This window comes from Antechinus flavipes, chromosome 5 (assembly GCF_016432865.1).
Source record: "Antechinus flavipes isolate AdamAnt ecotype Samford, QLD, Australia chromosome 5, AdamAnt_v2, whole genome shotgun sequence".
Classification (NCBI taxonomy): Eukaryota; Metazoa; Chordata; class Mammalia; order Dasyuromorphia; family Dasyuridae; genus Antechinus; species Antechinus flavipes.
The window spans coordinates 289,690,804-289,703,501 of record NC_067402.1 but is presented as its reverse complement, the minus strand read 5'-3'; the positions used below and the strand labels follow the sequence as shown (position 1 = coordinate 289,703,501).

The 12,698-nt window shown below is 54.7% G+C and overlaps 1 protein-coding gene across 5 annotated transcripts in view; it reads right to left on the bottom strand.

Annotated features, from left to right (window-relative positions):
• The window catches only part of SMDT1 (single-pass membrane protein with aspartate rich tail 1), a 339,744-nt gene that overhangs the window by 318,216 nt on the left and 8,830 nt on the right, over positions 1–12,698 (bottom strand). The window lies entirely within an intron of this gene.

The following is a 12,698-nucleotide window of genomic DNA, read 5'->3' as shown; positions in this document are numbered from 1 at the left end:
TCTCCCAAGTTAGGCTGCTTCCCTCTCGGGGTCTGTCAGTGAAACAGGGGGCTGGACTAAATGACCTCTCGCGCTGCTTTTCCCACCCACTCGTAGCTAATGGTAGCAGGGGCCCCACAGAACCCCACTTATGGGCCCGAGACGGCCGTCACCAAGCCCTGAATATTGCCCAAGAACATTTGCCAATACCACCCTGCATCAGGCATAGGGAGTAGCTGGGGTTTACTGGGTAGGAGGCTGACAATGGCTGGATCACCGATTGGAAGAGGGACTCGAGTGGGGAAGAAAGTGGACACCAATTAAAACCCTTTGCTATAGTCTGAGGGGGAGGTGATGAGGGCTCTTCACCCTTGACCCTGAGATTGTGAACCTGGGAACTGGGACCGTGGAGGGGTCTTTACGGTAATGGGGAAGTTACAAAGAGGGGCAAGATAACGAGACCTACTTTCGACATAGCGAGTTCAAGACATCCAAAAGTCAGTTGGATCTAATCCAATTTCCTCAATTTACAAATGAAGACAGAGGTCAAAGGTGGTTCTAAGTGATTTGCCCAAGATCCAATCAGAAGTGGAATTTGAACCCATGTCATGATTGTGGTACAGTGGATTGAGGCCTGAAGTTTTGTTTTCCCCAGTTCAAATCTGGCCATGGATTCGTACTAGCAAATCACGTCACCCTGTTTGCCTCAGTTTCTTTATCTGTAAAATGAGCTGCAGAAAGAAGTGGAGAATCACGCCAGCATCTCGATCAAGAAAACCCCAAATGGGGTCTGATCGCAGAGCTGGAATAACGGACCTAATGGGCAAGTCACTTCACTCTTTGCCTCAGTTTCCTTATCTGTAAAATGAACTAGAAAAGGAAATGACAAATCACTCCAGCATCTCTGCCAAGAAAACCCTAAATGGGAGTCTGTCTCTACAGCCGGAATCATGGACCTAATGTAATTGAGATTCAATGTTAATACATACACGAGAGTCTCTTCCCATTAATTAAAAACATCAGCTCCATGTGAGGCGAGGGGGAAAGACAGCCGGGGAGCAGTGGGACAGACCTGGGCAAGGGGAGGGGAGCAGGACGACGAGCTCAGGCTCAGAGGCTTCAGCCCCAGGATTTCTAGACTTTGGGGACCCCCACGGAGGAAAGCAGGGAGTTCTCTCGTCCTGGAGAGAGCAGCATCTGGAGCAGCACTCGGTCACAGGAAGGACTGATGGGGTTTGCCACCAACTATTGGGGAGAAGAGGTTCTAGATCCCAAAGTATATTGAGGTTCCGGGCTGGTCTCCTAAGGGTGTCTCAAAAGAATGTGTAGGTTTGGGCCATCTCCAAATCAAGAGGCAAAGATTTTGTTACACTGCTGAGAGTGAGCCAAGTCTGTGCGGGGATTTGAGCAAAGAAAAGGGGTTTTTAGCAATTAATGAGGGGAAAGACAAGGGCTGAGGTCCCTAGTGGACCTCACAATTAACCAGGAACAAGTTGCTACAGTAGAAAAAAGACACTGGAAAAAGAAATGGGGGCAGCTGGGTGGCGCAGTGGATAGAGCCCCAGCCCTGAAGTCAGGAGGAGCTGAGTTCAAATCTGGTCTCAGACACTTCACACTTCCTGGCTGTGCGACCCTGGGCAAGTCACTTAACCCCAAGTGCCTCAGCCAAAAAAAAAAAAAAATGGCTGCCCTACTTTAAGGTTTCTAAAAGAGAAAAGGGTGAGAGCCAGTCAGAAGCTCAGCCCCTGAGACTTGGGGAGAGCAGGTTGCAGAGTTGAGAGGATGGAGTCTGAACTGTACCTCTGCATTTGGCCGGGATGGGGGCCCCGGGCTGCTGTCTGCCCTGAAGAGGTAGGGGGGAGACACTGAGGCAAATCTGAAGAACTCTGGCCCTGAGACCGTTTCCCATTCTCCCCACCCGGTACCCTCCTCCTCCCTGCCCCAGGCGGCCGTCCTCCCGGGAACTACAGCCTGACGACGGCATTTTCAATCAGGCTTTATTAGGACCTTCCTTCTTTTAGTGGTTCTGGGTCTTGGGGAGGTTGGGAGCTGAGAACCAGTCTACCCAGAGGCCTTGGAGAAGCTGGGTGACCCAGCCTTGCACTCTGTCCACAGGGGGCTCTGAAAGGGACACACAGAGAAGGGGGGGCTTGTCAGTGGGGACCCCATCCAGGGCTCATCCTGCTTTCTGAGGGCCTGGGGAGGGGACTCCGGGGAGGGCCTGGGGAGGGGACTCTGGGGAGGGCCTGGGGAGGGGACTCTGAGGAGGGCCTGGGGAGGGGACTCTGGGGTGGGCCCCCCTTTTATCCCTCTGCAGCCAAGAGAACTGGAGCTCAGTACCGCCCACCCCTCAGTGGCGCCGGCCTTTTCCAGAGCCGTGAGACCCAGCGGCCCGGCTCGGCTTGCACAGCCCGGGCTCCCTGCTCTCCAGGCCTGGCTTCCACCCGCCCCACGGGAGCAGCTCAGGGAGAGGCCCAAGGGCCCGTGCCCAGCATGGGGTGGGGGCTCTCAGAGGCGGGGGCCTCCCCGGCCTTACCCATGCTGTAGACCTTGGCCGCCTTCTGCTCATGCTTATTTTCCTGTGGGATCAAGAGACGAGGGGTCGGGAAGGCGAAGCCTGGGGCCGGCCCCAGCTCCGCCACTGTCGCGGCCCGGATTCCACCACTTTAAAGCAGAGTTTTCCCGGGCCTCCGTTCCTCACCAGGTGTGAGATGCTCAGAGCTCCGAGGGCAGCAAAATGGGGCCTCTGTGGGCAAGGGGGCGTCCCCTCCTCGGTCTCCATTCAGTCACTCATTCACAAGCATTTGTTAAGCACCGGCCGTGTGCCAGGCTCCGTGAGGGGTCCCGGGGGCCCCGGGGGACAGGAATGGAGCCTAAAGCATCCCCAGGGAAAGCTCCATGGGAGCCGCCATCATTGCTGAGCCCCCGGACTCCTTCCCTGCTGTTCCTGGGCCCCGGTGGGGGTAGGGCTGGGAGGAGGGGGCAGCATCTGCTCCATGAAGGAGGGGTCCAGCCCCCCTCAATCAGAGAGGCCCCAAGGGGCCCCGGGCCCTTCCTGGAGAAGCAGAGTTTAAGGAGAGCATAAGGAGCTGGAAATGCCCGTTCTCCTGTGGCACAAAATCACCCGTTTCACAGATGAGGAAACTGAGGCAGGCACACCCACAGAGCGGCAGTGACAGGACACTGGGGGGAGCCCCAGGTACAGCCCGAGGCCCCGAGAGAGCACTGTCTTCTTGACCACTAGCTGTGTGACCCTGGACAAGTCCCTGTCTGCCTCGGTTTCCCCATCTGTAAAACCCGCTGGAGAAGGACTGGCAGAGGAAACCCCAAAGGGCTCGCAGAGTCCACGCCACTGGAATGCGCGGCTCTTTCTCCAAAACCTCAGGGGGTCGCTGCCGTTAAGGGAAGCATCTGAAACCCTTCAGCTGCTCGCCGTCCGGGGGACACCGGGGCCAGCCGAGGGGGGTCTTCCTCACCTTGGAGGCCGCGCCCAGCTTCTCCTTGCTCACGAAGTCCACTGGGTCCTTAGGGGCCTCCAGGGCGGCGACCGCCGGACTTGGGATCTTGGCAGTCCTCTGGGAAGGCTTCTGGGGAAGGGGCAGAGGGTCCTTGAGGGCCAGGCCAGGGTCCAAGGGGAGGGAGGAGGGAGGGGGAGCAGGGAGGAGGGGGAGCAGGAGGCGGAGCATGAGGGAAGGGGGATGAGGGGGAAGATGATGGGGGAGAGGAAAATGAAGGGGAAGAAGATGAAAAGGAGGGAAGGGGAAGGAAAAGGAGAAAGAGAAGGAAAATTCTCAGAGGAAATAAGGAAGGAAAGGAGGAAGATGAAGAGGAAGGAAGGGGGGAAGGAGGAGGAAGGGGAGGAAAAGAAAAAAAGAGGAAAGGGAGGAGGGAGAGGAGGAGGAGGAGGGCTAACCTTCCTAAGTCTCTCAAGCTCCAGCTCCCCCCTTCTCCCTCCCTGAGCGGGACACCCCAAGCTGGGCCCTGTCTTCAGAAAGGGGCGGGCCGATCGGCGCTGCCCCTGTGCTTCCAGGCCCACCAGCTGCCTGCCCGCCCGCCTGTCCGTCCCTCTCCGAAGTCCCCTCTTGCTCCTCCCTCTAGCTCCAGGGGGGCTGCGGGGAGGCCGCCACCGAGTCTCAGAGGGGCTGGGGGCTTGGCGAGCCTCCTGCGCCACGGGGACAGTGCTCCCAGAGGGAAAGAGGAACAGAATAGGCCCCCGGGGAGGGGGAGGAGGGGGAGACCAAGCTGCTCTGTCACCTTGCAGTCGTCCCCCTTGTCCTTCTATTGTGGGGGGGTCTGTGTGTCCGTGTGGTTCTGATGGCCCCACCCTCGGCCCTGCCTCATGGGGGCGACTGGGCCCAGGGGGCAGAGGTGACAGCTCCAGGAAAGTCCCCAGAGCGTTTCTGCAGCTCCAGACCAGCCCTTGGTCCCCTAGGACCCGTGGCCGGCTTGTGACACTCAGTCACTGACGGCTCGTGCCCTGCTCCTGCCCGGATCGCGGGGAAGCCGCCCGTCTCGCAGAGACGCTCCCTGCTGCCCCCAGCGCGGCCCTGCTGACACGGCTTTGTGTGCTCGGTAAAATTATTCTCTATCTGGTATATTGTTCCAGGCCCCGTAAAATCGGCCTTCACGAGGAAGATCTGAGGGCCGCGCCACTGGACGGGACCATGGACCGTTTTTTTCTTTTTTTTTCTTTTTTCTTTTCTTTCTTTTTTTTTTATTTTCTGAGACATTTGGAGTTAAGTGACTTGCCCAAGGTCCCACAGCCAGGAAGTGTTAAGTGTCTGAGGTCAGATTTGAACTCGGGTCCTCCTGACTTCAGGGCTGGGGCTCTGTCCATGGTCCCCATGGACCCTTTAACAAAGTGCCTTGTGACTCAGTCTCTTACTGTAGATGGGACGATATTAATCTCTACAGTCTCCCCAGGCTCTGTCTCCCCCGACCCAGGCTAATGATAGACACTGAGGGCCACAGGGACTGCGTCTCTTTCATATCTCAGGAACCTTTGGCAGATGCTAAGGAACCCCGAATACAGAGGGTGTTTAATACTTGGTTGGGATTTAAGCTAGATCTGCAGCTTTGGGTGGTCATTCAATGTCTCCCTGAGTCTCAGTTTCCCCATCTGTAAAATGGGGAGAGTAACCAAACAGTCTCTGGATCCTACCAGCGGTGGGCCCCCCGCCCAACTCACCGGCCTTGCTCTCCATTTCCGGTTCTCGGTTCTGTGATTCTGCGGGGACACCGAGAAAAGGGCCGAAGTTGGGCCGCCTGAAGGCCCCCTGCCCAATCCCTCGCCCACCCCTCACAATTGGAGGTCCCAGTACCTGGGACATGATGTTGTCAAGGTGACCTTGATGCTCCCCCCTCAGTCCCCAGATCCCTCACCTCTCCCCTCCCCGAGACTCTGGGCAGGTAAGATAGGGCCCCTGGGGACTTGGGAGGGCCTTGCAAGGCGGGGGGTGCTCTCTTACCTGGGTCACTGGATAGCATTTATCTGCTGGCCCCCACACAGGCCTCAAGGTCTCCCCTACACACTGAAGAAGAGAAGGAGGAGGGAAGCTAAGAAAGAGATGGCGGTGGGAGGACCCCTGCCCCACAGGGAGGCCGGGACCCCCAGTGCACCCCCTAGCTCACCCTGTCACCCACTCAGGGACCCAGAGACCTCACAACCGGTGCCTCGGTTTTCTCCTCTGTATAATGGGGCACTTTGGAGAGAGTAGCGGCTAAGGCGGTCCCCGCCCGCCAGACTGGCGCCAGTCTTGCCCAGCTGCCCCAGCGGCGTCGCCCTTACCTTTGAGATTGCCAGAATCCCAAAGTTCTCCTCAGAGATGTTCTCGGGTCTTGCATGGAAGAAGTAATAGACCATGCCTGCAGAGAGAGAAGCAGGTCATTCCCCCTGTGGGGGTCTCACCGACCAGTGGTCCCCACCCCCTTTGTCAAGAGGCCCCCAAACCCAGCATCAGAGGCCCCCAAACCCAGCATCAGACCCGGAGACGGCTGCTGAGGAAGACAGAATTCTGGGAAAGGGAAACCGACCCGCCTGCTGGGGTCACAAAGAGGAAAAGTCCCTTTCTTGCTTGCTTTGGTTTCCCCCCCCCCTCAATATTATTTTATTTTTCCAAATACATGTAAAAATAGTTTTCAATATTCATTTTTTTACATATATGGTTTATTATATTTATATATTATTTTTTAAAATATAATTTTCAGCATTCATTTTTCACATATATATTCTATTCTATTTATATATATCAATTTTAAATATATATAATTTTCAATATTCATTTTCACATATTTTATTATATTTATATATATTATTTTTTAAAAATAATATAATTTTCAGCATTCATTTTTCACATATATCTTCTATTATATTTATATATAACAATTTTTTAAATATATATAATTTTTAATATTCATTTTCCCATATATGTTCTATTATATTTATATATATTTTAAAATATAATTTTCAGCATTCATTTTTCACATATATATTCTATTATATTTATATATTAAATATTAAAATATATATAATTTTCAACATCCATTTTTCACATATATGTTCTATTGTATTTATATATATCAATTTTTAAAATAGATATAATTTTCAATATTCATTTTCACATATATGTTCTATTGTATTTTTATATGTATATTAATTTTTAAAATATCATATATAATTTTTAACATTCATTTTTCAGATATGTTCTATTCTATTTATATATTAATCTTTAAATGATCATATATGATTTTCAACATTCTTTTTTCACATATATGTTCTATTATATTTAATACATTAATTTTTAATATATATAATTTTCAACATTCATTTTTTACATGTTTTATTCTATTTTACACATATATTAACTTTTAAAATGCATACATAGTTTTCAACCTTTATTTTTCATATATATGTTTTATTCTATTTTTACGTGTATATTAACTTTTAATTATCATGTATAATATAGCTTTCAACCTCCATTTTTACATGTTTTGTTATATTTTTATATGTGTATTAACTTTTAAATATTACATATAATATACTAATATAATATTTTATTACGAATCATGTTGGAAGGGAAAAAAAAGTCAGAACAAAAGGGAAAAGCCAGGATAGAGGGGAAAAAACAGAAAAGAAAGTGAACACATTCAGCCAGTCGCGCCCAGGAAACTGTTAAGCTCCCACAGGCTGCCCAGCTGCAGTGAAATCCACTGCCTGCCGTGTGCCGGGCACTGTGCTAAGCCAGGAAAGACAAGGACAAGACTGACTGCCCTCCAGAAGCTTCCCCTTTTAGGTGGGTACTTGTGACACGGCTTTTATTATCAGGCAGGCTATGCTCTCCATCCCTTAGGTCTCTCCGAAGCTAAAGAAACTGTGAAGTGCTTGCCAGTAGACGTGCGAATGGCCCCTCCTAAGGGAATTCACACAGTTGGCTACACTCGGAAGTCCTGAATCTCTTACCTGGGGAAGATGGCCCCTGTCCCGGCTCCTAACCCAAGTTGAAATTCAAGGGCATTTTCTGTGGACCTTTCTCCTGCTATAAATGGCTCTGGCTGGGGATTGTTATCCCTCCCCTGCTTGCCAGCTGCCCGGGGCCTGGTCCCTCCCACATGTTCTACCCAGCCCCAGCTAATGTCACTGTGTCTGGATAAAAATCTGGTCCTTTGGTTACAGACTCGTGTCCTCCAGGACCACTTCACCTACAGTCAGTTATCTGCCGTGGTAGAGACCTCCTGGCCTGGATGATTCAGGACCATTTGGCTTATTAGCTGTCTTAGCAGTTTATTCTAATGCTCCAGACCCTCTAGGGAGCTGATTGTTAAATTTTCTGTGTGAGTGTCAACACTTTGGAAATGGGATAATGCAAGAAATCAGGGTCTGATTTATTGTGCTGTTCGTCTCTGGACTTAAAAGTAATGTAGAAAATGTTACTAAGTGTGTCATTGAGTTAGCTGTCATAGCAGTTTATTCTAGTGCTCCAGACCCTCTAGGGAGCTGATTGTTAAATTTTCTGTGTGAGCACCAACACTTTGGAAATGGGTTAATGCTAGAAATCAGGGCCTGATTTATTGTTTTGTCTGGATTTAAAGTAATGTAGAAAATGTTACTAAGTGTGTCGTGGGTATAGAAATTTTGGGGATTTTGTGGAGGCTTGGTTTTTTTTGGAGAGCTGGTTGTTAAATTATTAACTAGCATACCCTTTGTAGTAGAATGAACGTTGAATTTGGAGGCAGAAGACTTCTGTTCCGAGAGAAATTGTGTATACCAAATGTAATACGGACGGCCGTTCCCTCGAGCGATCCTTGTAATGCCAGGATGTCAGTAACATCCTCACATTTCTACTCTTATTCTGCTCAGATTGGGCTGAACCACCCCCTCGGACCCCCTCGCTGAAACCTCGCCTCGTGGAGGGAATCCGGCTGACTCTCGGTTTTCGAGGTCCTCGCCCCCTCCCAGGTTCCCATGCAACGAGGGCCAGAGATGAGGTGCTTGTGGGATTGCCAAGGCCGCTGACCGGCCTGCCTCCCTCCTGAGGCCTCCTTCCCCTCCGAACCTACAACTCTACACTTTTCTCTTGATTGGGAAGTCCCCCGGACGCCCCCCGGCCGGCTGCCCTTATCTCCATCCGAGACACTATTTTTCCTCTACTCACGGCTTTGGTTTATTTCAGATCTGACATGATCTGCCCTTGTGAGCTTGGCTAAGTCTCCCCGAGCCCCGGTTCCCGTCTCCCCGAGCCCCAGTTCCCGTCTCCCTGAGCCCCGGTTTCCGTCTCCCCGAGCCCCGGTTCCCGTCTCCCTGAGCCTCGGTTTCTGTCTCCCTGAGCCCCGGTTTCCGTCTCCCCGAGCCCCGGTTCCCGTCTCCCTGAGCCTCGGTTTCTGTCTCCCTGAGCCCCGGTTCCCGTCTCCCTGAGCCTCAGTTTCTGTCTCCCCGAGCCCCGGTTCCCGTCTCCCCGAGCCCCGGTTCCCGTCTCTGGGAGATCGGGTCATTTATCGGGAGTCCTCCCCGTCCCACTGCTCGGTGGCTGATTAGGACCACCCTGAGCCGGGCTGGGGTCCCAGACCTTCCCAGACCACCCCGCGCCGCCCGTGGGGCCGCCCAGCCAGGGAGAGGAGCCCCGGGCTCCTGGGGCAGGGGCGGCTTCCTCACCTGCCAGAATAAAAAGCTGCATCACATATAGGGACTTGGAAATTCTGCAAGAGAGAACAAGCTGGCTGAGACCCCGCGGCTGAGCTCGCGCCCACCTCCCAGCGCAGAGCCTGTCCTGCCCCTGGAACCCGAATCTGCCCCCGACACCCTGCGGGGGGCGCTGCGGCCTCCTCAATCCCCAGCGACCTGCCCAGTGAGGGCCCTCAGACCCTCAGACCCCTAACGGGCCCTCTCTTTGGCCAGGGACCTCAACACCGCTCCCCTTGGGGGGGGCTTCAGCGCTCAGGGAGGCTGTGACCCCCCCTTCCGGGGCCAGGCCCAAGAGCAGCCCTGGAAAGCCTGTGAGCCCCCGGCTCTGCCCAGGGCCCCGCGGCTCCCCAAGGCTTCCAGGTCCCGTCTGGGGTCAGCACCCCCTCACAGGGAATCCCCTAGAACCGAGGGCCCCGGGGGGAAGCTCTTGCCTGGGAGCGGTGGGAAAGGCTGCCCTGCTGGGAGCCAGGGCGCTTGGGTCCCCCTGTCACCTGGGGCGTGTCCCTTCTTCCCCTCTGGGCCTTAAGCTTTCCTCACCGTAAAAATGGCGGTTTGCCCTCCCAGGGCCAAGTGTACAGTAAGTGGCTAATAATGGCACCTCTCCCAATAAACCCTCGTCCCCCACTTGGAGCTGGGGCCGTGTCAGCGGCTACCCTTGGAGGGTCTGGGGACAAATCCCCACAGCCCATTTCTTTCTCACCGCACAGGCTGAGGGGGAGGGAGGGAGCCAGGTCTGTGTTATCGCTCCCATTTTCCAGACAGACCCATCGAGGCTCAGGGCAGGGAGGGCCTTGCTAACGGTCAGCGGCGGGCGGCCCCAGGCTGGGGAACTTCTGGCAGCTCCCTCATCCTCCCAGCTCAGGCCTCCAGAGCTCGAGGCTCGCCAGCATCTGCCTTGGGCGCCCCCTCACTGGGTCCTCCCCACGCGCCCATTTTACAGATGAGGAAGGGCAGCTCCAGGCCCACTGTGCCCCACTGGCTCCTCTTCCCTGGCAGCCTCGGAGGGCAGCCCCTGGCTCCGCCCCACACCTACCTTTCTCTTGGGCAACACAAAATCAGCACCATCTTCAGTCTGGGGAGCGAAGAAGAAGAAGTTACCCTGGGCGCAGAGGTCCGGCCCGGGGGGCAACGAGACCAGAGACTCTCAACCTTCTCGGGCTCAGGGTCTCACGCTTAAAACTTATCGAGGGTTGGGGTCGCGGGTGGTGCGGTGGTTAGAGTCAGGGGATCTGAGTGCGAATCCAGCCTCAGAACTTACTAGCTGACCCTAGGCCAGTCACTTAGCCCCACCTGCCCCCTGAAAACACCGAGGAGCCTTTCCTCGGGCCACGCCCGCCGACATTCACCGTGTTTGTATTTCTGTTATTTCTACTTTATGTAACCTCCGGGAAGCCTTTTTGTCTTCATCTATCGAATGATAGCATTGGAATAAAGGCGTTTGTACGTGAAAAAAAAAGAAATCCTATTCTCACTGTAACAATAGTACGGTTTTGGCTTCCCGGGCCTGAGGATGCTGTCTCAGGGGCCCCGGGGGAGAGGAGCTTGGATGGATGAATCAGTGAGTGAATGAATGAATCAGTGAGTGAATGAGTGAATGAATCAGTGAGTGAGTGAATGAATGAATCAGTGAGTGAATGAGTGAATGAATCAGTGAATGAATGAATCAGTGAGTGAATGAGTGAATGAATCAGTGAATGAATGAATGAATCAGTGAGTGAATGAGTGAATGAATCAGTGAATGAATGAATCAGTGAGTGAATGAGTGAATGAATCAGTGAGTGAATGAATGAATCAGTGAGTGAATGAGTGAATGAATCAGTGAATGAATGAATGAGGGAACAAGCACTAATTCAGAACTCAAAAGCCAGGGGACGGAGACCCAGAAACAACAGTCCCCGCTTCCACGTGGCTTCAGCCGGGTGGGGGATCATGGGCGGCATTAGCTGGGCGGGTTAGGAGACTCTGTGGCTTGGGGTTAAGGAAGCTCTCAAGGAAAACAGAAATAATAATAATAATAAAAATAAAAATATATATCTATAAAAAACCATTTTCTGGATGAGCAAACTGAGGCTGGGGCCCGTGGCCCCCAGGGCCAACAGCAGGACGGGGGACTCCCTGTGTCTCTTCGCTCTGAGCCCGAAGGCCTCTTTCTTCGATATCACTTAAGGGCCCCTAAAAAACCGGGCCGGAAAGTGCCCCTGCTGGGCAGGTTGAGGACCCGACTCGGTTCCCAGATGGGGCTGGGAGGGATCTCGGAGCCCCCCGGGCCGCAGGGGAAGGGCCCTTGTCCGGCCAGAAACCCAGAGTCAGGACGCGGGGGGGGGGGGGGGACAGGCCCCCGTGGGCCGGACTGGGGGCTTCCCCGGACACTGCTCACCCTGAGCCGGGTCTCAGCGATTTCGGAGTCTGGGGGCTACCCTCTGGGCATGTCAGCTCCCGCACTGACCGGCCGCCCCCTCGGCTCCTCTCGGGCTCTAGTTCCGGGCCGGCCCGCCCAGCACGGGCAGGACCATACTCCGCACGCGGGGCCCCCGGGGGAGAACGCTCTGTGGCCGGCTCAGCACTGACCAGCCTCTGAGGTCTCCCGGGAGGCGGCTGCCCAGGGCCCCAGTGTGACCTCACTCGGAGGGGCTTTGTGACAGGTGCCCTCATCACCAGCAGGGGGCCCCAGCAGGGGGACAAGCATCCATTCACTCTAGGCCAGGCTCTGTGCCCCACAAAGGGTGTCGCTGCCCTCGAGGAGCTGCCAGTCTGGGGGGAAATGGCGCCCACCCTGTGAACCTCGCCAGGACGGACAGTGGGCTCTGGCAGAGGTGGCTGGGGGGCTTCCCGGAAAGGGGGGCCGGGGCCCGGGCCATCGGGGAGAGCACCCCCCCACACTGTTCCCAGGGCCGGGGGCTCGGTCCCCGCACAATCGTCGGCACAGAACTGGATTAGAGCCAGACGGGCCCCCTCACCTTATGGAGGAGAAAGAAAAGGTGGAAGGACCCGGCCCTTAACGAGCCAAGGAGCAGGGTCAGAATCTGAACCCAAGCCTGAAGCTCCGAGAACATTTTCTCCAAAGCAGCGGCCGAGACCGGGTCGGACCAACCAAGGGGCTGGGAGGCGGAAAAGCTGGGGCCGGGCCAGGATCCGGGACAAAGGGCGGCCGCGCGGTCCCCGAGAACTGCCCCGGCTCCCGCCCCTGTGCCCGCGGCGCCGGGGCTTGTGTTGGGAGGGCGAGGGGCAGCACGTCCGGGGTCTCCAGGCGGCTCCCAGTCCCCCGCCAGGCCCTGCCCAGCCCTCCTCCTGCTCCGCTCTGGGAAGGAAGCCCCCAAGACGCGCTTGGCCCAAGCGGACAAAGGCTCAGAAGTGACAAAGACGGGGAGCCCTGGGGGAAGCAGCAGAAGGGGGGGCGTTCTGGGGCTGGGGTCCGGGCACTGGGGACGCGCAAATGGAGATCAAGGGGCGGAAGTTGAGGACTCGGAGCTCGGAATCCCGGGGCCTAGAGGTCAGCAGGTGCCGGGAAACAGGGATGTTAGGGAGGGGCGTCCGACCACGG